The 10,051-nt window shown below is 35.6% G+C and overlaps 1 long non-coding RNA gene across 2 annotated transcripts; it reads left to right on the top strand.

Moving 5' to 3' along the window:
• The first annotated feature begins 1,511 nt into the window (after positions 1-1,511).
• LOC133526761 (uncharacterized) lies at positions 1,512-9,223 on the top strand. 2 transcript variants are annotated; one of them, XR_009800770.1, is made up of 2 exons: positions 1,512-8,125; positions 8,764-9,223. It is a non-coding gene; the product is annotated as an uncharacterized LOC133526761 (long non-coding RNA). The 2 variants fall into 2 exon arrangements; XR_009800771.1 differs by having other exon boundaries at positions 1,512-8,129.
• Positions 9,224-10,051: the final 828 nt, after the last annotated feature.

Raw genomic sequence — 10,051 nt, 5'->3', positions numbered from 1 at the left:
CTTTAGCATTCCGATTTAGGGTTCAAATTAGAGTACACTTTCGGGAAATGTGACTTGTCTTCAAATGAATCATCAAAGCTGGACAAGATCACAATATTTGGAGTTTTTGGGAAAACCTTGTAGATTGGTGGGGCCTGGAAAAGGCTTAAGATTATGCGTATTTTCTGTGGATATGGTTACATAAATGGACTTTAAAGCCAAATTTTCTTGCTGGATGGACTCTTATAGAATCCATTAAATTAAGCCAAATTTTCTTGCTGAATGGACTCTTATAGAGTGCCATAAAATTAGGCTTTAACGTCCATTTATGTTACCATCCTAGACTCTTATAGAGTTGATCCAGCATGTTCAAACCAAACATTTCTCAAAAGTTTTATGATAAAAGCATTAGTAAAATGTACCCAAATGGTTAACTTATCACTCTGCAAACAAATTCTAGTCGTAAAAAAACATTTCACGTCACGTCACAACAACACGGCATCCGAATAACCCTACGGAATTAGGCATAACATTTAAATTGAAATACTGGCAGTGATAATTCAATTTCTGGGGGCCGGCCCCGGGCGGTGACGACCTCTGCCGATGCCTGCCGACGGAAAATTCTCTCAGCCACCTTAATAGACACCGACATGAATTATTTTTCAATTTCGCACCCCGAAAGTTGAAAAAAGATATTCAACTAAATTAAAAATACCGATAAGTTGGGGAAATGCAATTATTAGATCCGATATTGGAATAGTTGCAATTGCCGCTGTTTGTTTTGGGAAGGGTATTAAAATACTTTTTTGTTCAGATTTCACAAAGCGTTATGTTACTGACAGGTCAATTGGAGTTTTAGTTAGGTATTAAATCTCATTCCAAAATGATACTGATCAGAGGGCTTACCACGTTCGACGTGTTGCCTCCCTGTCACACTTACGTACGAATTTACAAGTGCGACAGAGAGGTAACACGTCGAACGTGGTTCGCGGTAGGCCCTCTGATACTCACCTGTCAGTGTCACGTGACGTTTTGGTTGGCAGTTGATTCAGCAGGTCCTCCAAAAAAGATTGGAACTATCTCATATTGGAATGATGTCAATGCCATGTTTTATCTAAGATCAGTGCAGAATTGGCCTCTAAGAATTATGAGTACATAATGTATTTCCTTTATTATTTTATGTATAGAGATTTAAGCAACTTCCTTATAATGGGTTATCAATATTTTGGAAGTGCGTATAAATAATGTAGCAACAAAGCTTTTTAAGGTTCCATGTTCATAATGAACCCTTATAATTTGAGTGTGGCTGTTGTTTAGCTAAGCATTTTTAGAAGTTTACTTTGCACATAGTATTTATTCGATAGTGCTTGACTAACTATTTTGGACATATTGCGAGTAGATTTTTTATCGTATCGTAAATCGAAAACAAACATTAAACAAGATAAAAAAAAACTAAACTGAAATTTTGATAAATAAGAAACATTTTCCGATATTAAAGAACTCTTTGTTCTTTATTTTCTGTGAAAAAATGAAAGGACAATGGGCACTTTTGTATGGGGAGTGTCCCATGGATGTATACTGTTGAGACATATGTCGTTTTAAAGCTCTTAATCGTAGTATTATTTTATTGTATGGCACCAACCTTGGACCACTTGCAGGGACCGAGCTATATAAAAAAAGAAGTTGCGCATATAAGCAGTTATATTTCCTTATACGCGGGATATAAAAGTTTTAGCGTATTTTATTCGAAAGAATATAAAAAATGCTTTATGTTTTTTGTATCAACACCAATGATAAAGTATTTAAAGGGACACAATGTACAGTTTTAAAAAATCGTTTTTCTAAAAATTACTTGATACACAGCGAAATAAGAGTGTATACAAATGCCATGTATATCATGTGAAAAGTATTTTTATAAGCTATTTTTCGTATAATATAACTGGGGTCAAATCGTTGCAGGGACCAAAATAAAACCATTTAATGAGTTAATTAATTGTAGTTAATTACGCCTTAACTTTTCTACTCAACGCCAGATGTCGCTCTAAAGCAAAATTCTACTTGACGTAAAACATTTATACATAGCGGTAATCTCGTCAGTCTTACTCCATCATTTTAAAAAGTATAGACTAGTTTATGGATTTCTAAAGTTATGTCAAGATGACTCTGAATGTAATATTGTCAACAATAATTGTCAAAACACGCAATTTAAAATATTCAACATTGTAATTACAAAATAGTATATTTCTAATACGCTATAATTTTCTCCAATCGAAAGGCACTCCATTCCATTGATCTCAGAGAGTATGCTCCTTGATGATCTTCACTATTCATGGGGTAGGTAAGATAAAAGTATTATTTTTTCTCGTATAGCTGCTATATAGCGTTCGACTCCATGGAAAATAAAGGCTCCAAATTATATAAAAAATATAGCATATATACAAAGTGCAATTTAGATAGTATTCCAGAAAAAAATGCGCCAATGTAAATGCTGAAAAGTTTCCTATCGTATTGTCGAACAAATTCATATCTACTTCTGATCTACGCGACCTTAGAAGTTTGGATTGTCCTACCTAATCATTTTACATTTTATTGTTTTCAGAACAAGAATTATTTTACTTCCCACTGTCTATGTAATGGGACTTAGAGCGGATTCATACTTTACTATACGTGTCGTGTCGAATGATAGTCCCTATGTCAGTTTCTCCAATTCTATTTTGCGTAGGATAAGTTAAAAAAATAATTAAAAATATGTGTTACCGTATTTTTATTCGTGAAATGTTACCTATATTTCTAAGTTAATGATTGTACTATACTTCCAAAAATATGTCTGACAAACATTTTACATGAAAGCCATTTTTCCATGTAAAAATGAACTGTTATAGGGACCATCTTCTGAATTTATGATAATTTATTCATATTTTAATGTACTCGGGTAATATTGCAGACATTATATCAGCACCAAATAAATGCTGTGAACCAGATATAATAATATATTAAGTGGCGAATAACGTTTCCAAATCGCATTTTCTTTTGACATATTTTTCTTTTTTTTTGCTCTTTTTTTCACGACCGGTTTGGCCTAGTAAGTCGATGATCCTGGGTTTGAATCCCGGTAAGAGCATTTATTTGTGTGATGAGCACAGATATTTGTTCCTGAGTCATGGATGTTTTCTATGTATTTAAGTATTTGTATATTATATATTATTATGTCGTTGTATGAGTACCCACAAAACAAGCCTTCTCGGCTTGCCGTGGGACTCAGTCAATTTGTGTAAGAATGTCCCTATAATATTTATTTATTGTTATTATTATTGTATGTCCGGTAACAGAACTCCCCAGGAGCACTCGGGTGTGTAAGGTCGCTACTCCCCAACTTATTATAATTGTTATTACTTTCAACATTTTTAAGTTGTTCATCGGACACTGAGGCCATTGAAGTTTCAAGCTGGCGGCATCAAAATGGAGTACCTAGGTACTGTTTCAAATAAATGGGTGGTAAGTAAGTACATTTGGTGAAGTGGAACTGCTGATGTTGATCAGAAACGGAACTCTTCCACGCGCGTGATTTGTCTTCTTTGTTAAGTTTGTAGCGAGTAAGTTTCAAGTACCAAGGTTTTTAGGAACCTTTGTGTCAAGGTAAAGGTCTGACGATGGGTTCCATGAGGAAGCGAGGGAACACCTCAAGTCTTATAGGCATATAGTCATTTTGGATTTTCATCAATACCTTAAGCTTTTTCATTCCCACTAGTGGCATTTAATGAAGTGGAACTACTGATGTTGACCAAAACGGAACTATTGAACGCGCGAGATTTTTCTTCTTTGTTTTTTTTTATGATATAAGAGGCAAACGAGCAGACGTCACACCTGATGGTAAGCGATTACCGCCGCCCATGGACACCTGCTAAACCATAGGGGTTGTAAGTTCGGTGCTGGCCTTTAAGATTGGAATACGCTGTTTTCTTAAAGTTTTAAATGTCGTATTGGTCCGGAAATACCGCAGGCGACAGATCATTTCATAGTTTGTTGAGTTCTGTATGAGGCAGGAAGTTTCTAGAGAAATGCACAGTTGAAGACTGCCAACCATCTAAGTGGTGAAAATAAAAATGTTGTAGCGTAGCGCGATGACGAAAAGAGGCGGCAAGGATTAATCCGAGCAATGCGATGGAACACTCGCCGTAATAGATTTGTCCTGATAAGTTTGTAGAAAGTAAGGTTGTTAAGAAACATCTGTGTCTAGATCCAGGTCTGATAGATACCTCAAACCTTATAGAAATACATATAGTTTTTTTTGGATTTACATCAATAACTTTGGGCGTTTTATTAAAAAAAAGCTACATTTAATCAAGTGGAACTGCTGATGTGTTCCAGAACGGAACTTTTCAACGCACACGTTTTGTATTCTTTATTAAGCTTGTAGTGAGTAAGGTTCTTAAGGTGTACTTAATACATCAATGTCCAGTTCTGATGATGGGTTTCATGAAGAATCGAGGGAATTCCTAAAATCTTTTAGGCATACATGTAATAATTTCTGGGATTTTATTCACATATCAAGCATTATTATTAAAAAAGTGTCATTTGACTAAAAGTAACAGCTGATGTTGACCAGAATGGAACTCGCCAACTCGCGCGTGATTTGTTTTATTAGTTAAGTTTATAGCAAGTAAGTTTTAAGTATTAAGGTTTTTAGGAACATTTGTGTCAAGGTAAAGGTCTGATGATGGGTCCCATGAAGAATCGAGGGAATTTCTTAAATGCTATAGGCATATATGTAGTACTTATTGGATTTTCATCAACATATTATCAACTTTTATTCACAAAAGTGACATTTGATGATGTGGAACTACTGATGTTGACCAGAACGGAACTCCAACGCGTGCAATTTTTCTTCGTTAAGTTTGTACCAAGTAAGGTTCTTAAGAAACATTTTTGTCAAAGTACAGTTCTGATGATGGGTTTCATGAAGAATCGAGGGAATTCCTAAAATCTTATAGGCATACATGTAATAATTTCTGGGATTTTATTTACATATCAAGCATTTTTATTAAAAAAATTGTCATTTGACTAAGTGTAACAGCTGATGTTGACCAGAATGGAACTCGCCAACTCGCGCGCGATTTGTTTTATTAGTTAAGATTGTAGCAAGTAAGTTTTAAGTACTAAGGTTTTTAGGAACATTCGTGTCAAGGTAAAGGTCTGATGATGGGTCCCATGAAGAATCGAGGGAATTTCTTAAATTTTATAGGTATATATATAGTACTTATTGGATTTTCATCAACATATTATCAAGTTTTATTCACAAAAGTCACATTTGATGATGTGGAACTACTGATGTTGACCAAAACGGAACTCCAACGCGCGCAATTTTTCTTCGTTGTTAAGTTTGTAGCGAGTAAGGTTCTCAAGAAACATTTTTGTCGAAGTACAGTTCTGATGATGTGTTTCATGAGAAAGCGACGGAACTCCTCATTCTCCTCAATTTTTATAGGTATATAGTAATTTTGGATTTTCATCAATATCTTTAGCTTTTTTTATTCACATTAGTGGCATTTGATGAAGTGGAACTAGTGATGTTGACTAAAACGGAACTCTTCAACGCATGAGATTTTATTCTTTTTTTGTTTGTTGTGATATAAGAGGCAAACTAGCAGACGAATCAACTGATGGTAAGCAATTACCGCTGGCCATGGACATCTGTTACACCATAGGGATTGTAAGTGCGGTGCCGGCATTTAAGATAGGAATACGCTCTTTCCTTAAAGTTTTAAAGATCGTATTGGGCCGAAAATACCGCATGCGACAGATCATTTCATAGTTTAGCTGTATGAGGCAGGAAGTTTCTAGAGAAATGCACAGTTGAGGATTGCCAACCATCTAAGTGGTGAAGATATAAATGATGTGGCGTAAAGCGGTGACGGAAAGAGGCGGCAGAGATTAATCCGAACAATTCCTCGGAACTTTTAAGTTTGTAGAAAGTAAGGTTCTTAAGAAATGTCTGTACTAGACACCAGTGTCTAGGTCTGATGATGGACACCTCAAACCTTATAGAAATACATATAGTTTTTTTTTTCATCAATATCTCTAGGTGTTTTATTTTAAAAAAGTTATATTTGATCAAGTGGAACTGCTGATGTTGTCCAGAACGGAACTTTTCAACGCACGCGTTTTGTATTCTTTATTAAGCTTGTAGCGAGTAACGTTCTTAAGGTGTATTTATATCAATGTTCAGTTCTGATGATGGGTTTCATAAATAAACGAGGGAATTCCTGACATCTTATAATTTCTGGATTTTTATTTACATATCAAGCATTTTTATTAAAATGTGACATTTGACGAAATGCAACAGCTGATGCTGGCCAAAATGGAACTCGCCAATTCGCGCGCGATATGTTTTATTTGTTTATTTTGTAGCAAGTAAAGTTCTTGAAGACATTTGTGTCATAAGGTCTAGTTCTGAGGATGGGTTCCATGAGAAATCGAAGAAATTCCTCAAATCTTATAGGCATACAATAATATATAGTAATGTTTGGATTCTCGTCAACATATCAAGCATTTTTATTTAAACAAGTTAGTGATATTGACCAGAACGGAACTCTTCAACGCGCGCTAGGTTCAGCTAGGTTCTTAGGAAACATTTGTGTCAAGGTCCAGTTCTGATGATGGATTCAATGAGGAATTGAGGATTTTAAATCGATTTGAATTCACAATTAGGAGGAATTGAGGATTTTCGTCAACATATCAAGTTTTTTTTATTTGAACAAGTGACATTTGATGAAGTGAAACTGCTGATATTACTGAAACTATGCTGATACTGCTGAAATGGAACTCTTCAACGACAAGTATTTTACCTTAGGCGTTTTTTTTTTTATTTCGTTTATAGCATGTAAGGCTTTTAAGGAACATTTGTGTCAAGGTCCAGTTCTGATGATAGGTTCTACGAGAAACTGAAGGAGCTTCTCATATTGTATAGGATAGGCATACATATAGTCATTTTAGGATTTTCATCAATATTACAAGCATTTTTACTCAATAAAGTGACATTTGTTGAAGTAGAATTGCTGATGAAGAACGGAACACCTCAACGACTTCCAGATTCTTTATTTTTATTACTCTTCTTCCTTTTTCATTATTCTTAGAACAGGTATTTCTACGAAGTGAACCGAACTGCTACTATTAAAAGTAGCTAGGTAGGTAGGTTAAATAGGTTAAAACTGTAAGGATTATTATGTATAAGTAGTTTCTTTTAATTAAACATAGGTAAGTAATTCTATTTAAGTATAAGTATCTTTAAAAAAACATCAATCGACTCTTATCTGTCACTAGTTCCAGTTTCAGAGTATAAAATCCGGGTACACAGCCACGGCTAGCCGGGTAGCCAGACAGTTCGAATACGGACAAGTTATTGTGAATAAAAAATCTTATCGTCTTGCAAAAGTTAATGTCATAAATGTATAGGTTTCGAATACATGAATATAAAGTGAAAATGCTGGTAAAAGTATTAGTTTTTATCATTAACCATTTTATATCCCAACAAAACTGTTACCCTTACAAAAATAAAATGCTTTCATTACCTAATGTAGGTTACGTTAGGTAATAAATAAATAAATATGTAGGGACAATCTTACACAGATTGGCCCCAAAATAATCAAAGCTTGTACTATGGGTACTAGGCGACGTTAAACATACTTATTTAGATAAATATATATTTACGTATATACATAGAAAACACGCAAGCCTTAGGAACAAATATCTGTATTCATCACACAAAGAAATGTCCTTACGCGATTCAAACTCGGGACCATCGGCTTCATAGGCAGGGTCACTACCCACTAGGCCAAACCGGTCGGCAAAAGGTAAAGATAATTAGGTAAAGACAATGAATAATTAAACGTATTATAAATTGACACCAATATCCATCAAATAGTATAACTAGGTATGCTAAGAGCGGGCTTCAGGCCATTACGTCGCACCTTTAGAATTAAATTAATTTGACTCAAAAAGTACGACTACTTTATATAATGTAGTTTGGTAGAACAGTAAGAACTCACTATATGTGTCTCTTTTTCATGCGGTGAAATCCCCCCCACCCGGAAAGGATAGCGACGCCCATTTTATCGACTCTCGAGTCGACTCCAATCTGATACTAATAGTAAGTAAGTACTTACTTAGTAAGCAAATTGTAGTAGTTATCCCTTCTTAGTAAAAGGAAGTATTGTAAAGATACTACTTTTTAACCGACTTCAAAAACTTTTTTTTTGTATATATGTTAAGTAAGATCTTCGTCATTTCTGAACTAATGTTGAAAATTAGTTATCGTTTGAAAGTGGGTGTATAGTTCCAAGATGGTCCTATTTTTGACAAAACCACGAGGAATTAAGGGAACTCCCCAAATCTTATAGGCGTTTTTTTAGTTTCATCAACAGACCAGGCATTGCCATTCAAAAAAGTGCTATTTGAAGAAGTGGAACTTCTGATCAGGACCAGAAAAGAACTCTTTAACGATGCGTATTTCACGCTAGACGATTTGTCTTCTTTGTTATGTTTGTAAAGAAGCTACTTGCTTAACGAGGTTTAAGGAATATTTGTGTAAAGGTCTAGCTTACATCATGGGTTCCATGAGGAATTGAGTCAACCTCTCAATTCTTGATGGAACGTAAAACTGTTTATTGACATAATTGTCGATAGGTATCCCATCTGCTCTAATTTACCCCACCTCAAAAAAAAGGTACTTACATGAAAAAAAAAACTTATTAGAAAACACTACAAAAACTGTTATTGTATTTTCAGAAACCATACGGAAATAATGAGGATGCATCGACATAAGAAGAATCGAACATGGGCAAGATAAAGTTCAAGAAAAAAGCAAATATAATGTGTACTTGTGTGTAGTCAAAGAAAGTTGAAAAATAAAGCATAATTAATGGCCATAGAATACAGAACCGATACACGAACATTAAGACTATTAAAAATAGACATATAGGTTGATCGTACTACTCGTACTAATGTATATCTTTTGTTCAATTATATTATTGCATTAAAGTTAGATTCTCTAGATATATATTATTCATAGGTTCTGTATTCTATACGAATTGTTTCAGTGTAATTATTGTACTAAATACCGTTGACCGCCTGTCAACAGTATTTATTTCTACATTACTATCACAGAAGATTTTAGGCCCTACCGTACAGTTTTTGAATTAGTATTTACTATGGACAAATATAGCGAAATGTGAGTTTTTACCTAAAATATCAATCTTTTGTGAACGTGGTGTAGAGTATATACCGCCTAAGACTGAAGTAGCTACGCGGGTTACGTTTTAAAAATAGAATCGTGTTCATGGTCGGCCCATGGTAAAAATAATTAGGTACCCGTAGACCCGCTGGTGAACACTGTTTATGATAACACTTAAAATAAACCCCGTGAACCCACCAGGAGAACATATTGGAGAGACTAGAGATAATACACCGCTTTAAGGGCGGTCGCACTCGGCATTGACATCTGGCGTCTAGATGGCGGGTGGACCTCAGCGAATTTCAAAGAAATATTTATAAACATCCAATGACGTTCAGCTCGGACACCAGATCTTCAATCTCCTGATTCCTGTGGAGTCTCCAGGTTCCATCCTCTCCACGTGTGAGTCCTAGGATTTTTCGCGCTGCCAGACTCCGATGACTCGGGCACGTAGTCCAGATGGGTGAGGATCGTGCAGCCTGGAGGGCGTACTCTGAAGTTCCAAATGGCCGAAGACCGTCTAGACGTCCTAGGTAGGTCCCGCTGGAGAGACGAAATGCAAAAAGACCTTAGCGAACTCGGCGCCGTCGACTAGATGGAAACGGTTTTGGACAGAGAAGCATGGCGGTCTTTGGTGTCGGAGGCCAAGATCCACTTCGGGTCGCTACGCCATAGCAGTAAGTATTTATAAACATACTGTACCTTCTGTGTACCTAACCCAAAACGAGATATTTAAGAAAAAGTCCACCCGCCATTCTGACGTCAGGATTGCGGTTGGACCTATGAAATCTTGCATTATACTGCACTAAAAGTATGCAGTTATATGGTACAGTCGCCATCAGA

This window comes from Cydia pomonella, chromosome 17, assembly GCF_033807575.1.
Source record: "Cydia pomonella isolate Wapato2018A chromosome 17, ilCydPomo1, whole genome shotgun sequence".
NCBI lineage: Eukaryota > Metazoa > Arthropoda > Insecta > Lepidoptera > Tortricidae > Cydia > Cydia pomonella.
Note: the sequence above shows the minus strand (reverse complement) of the source record. Positions and strands in the feature narration are given on the sequence as shown.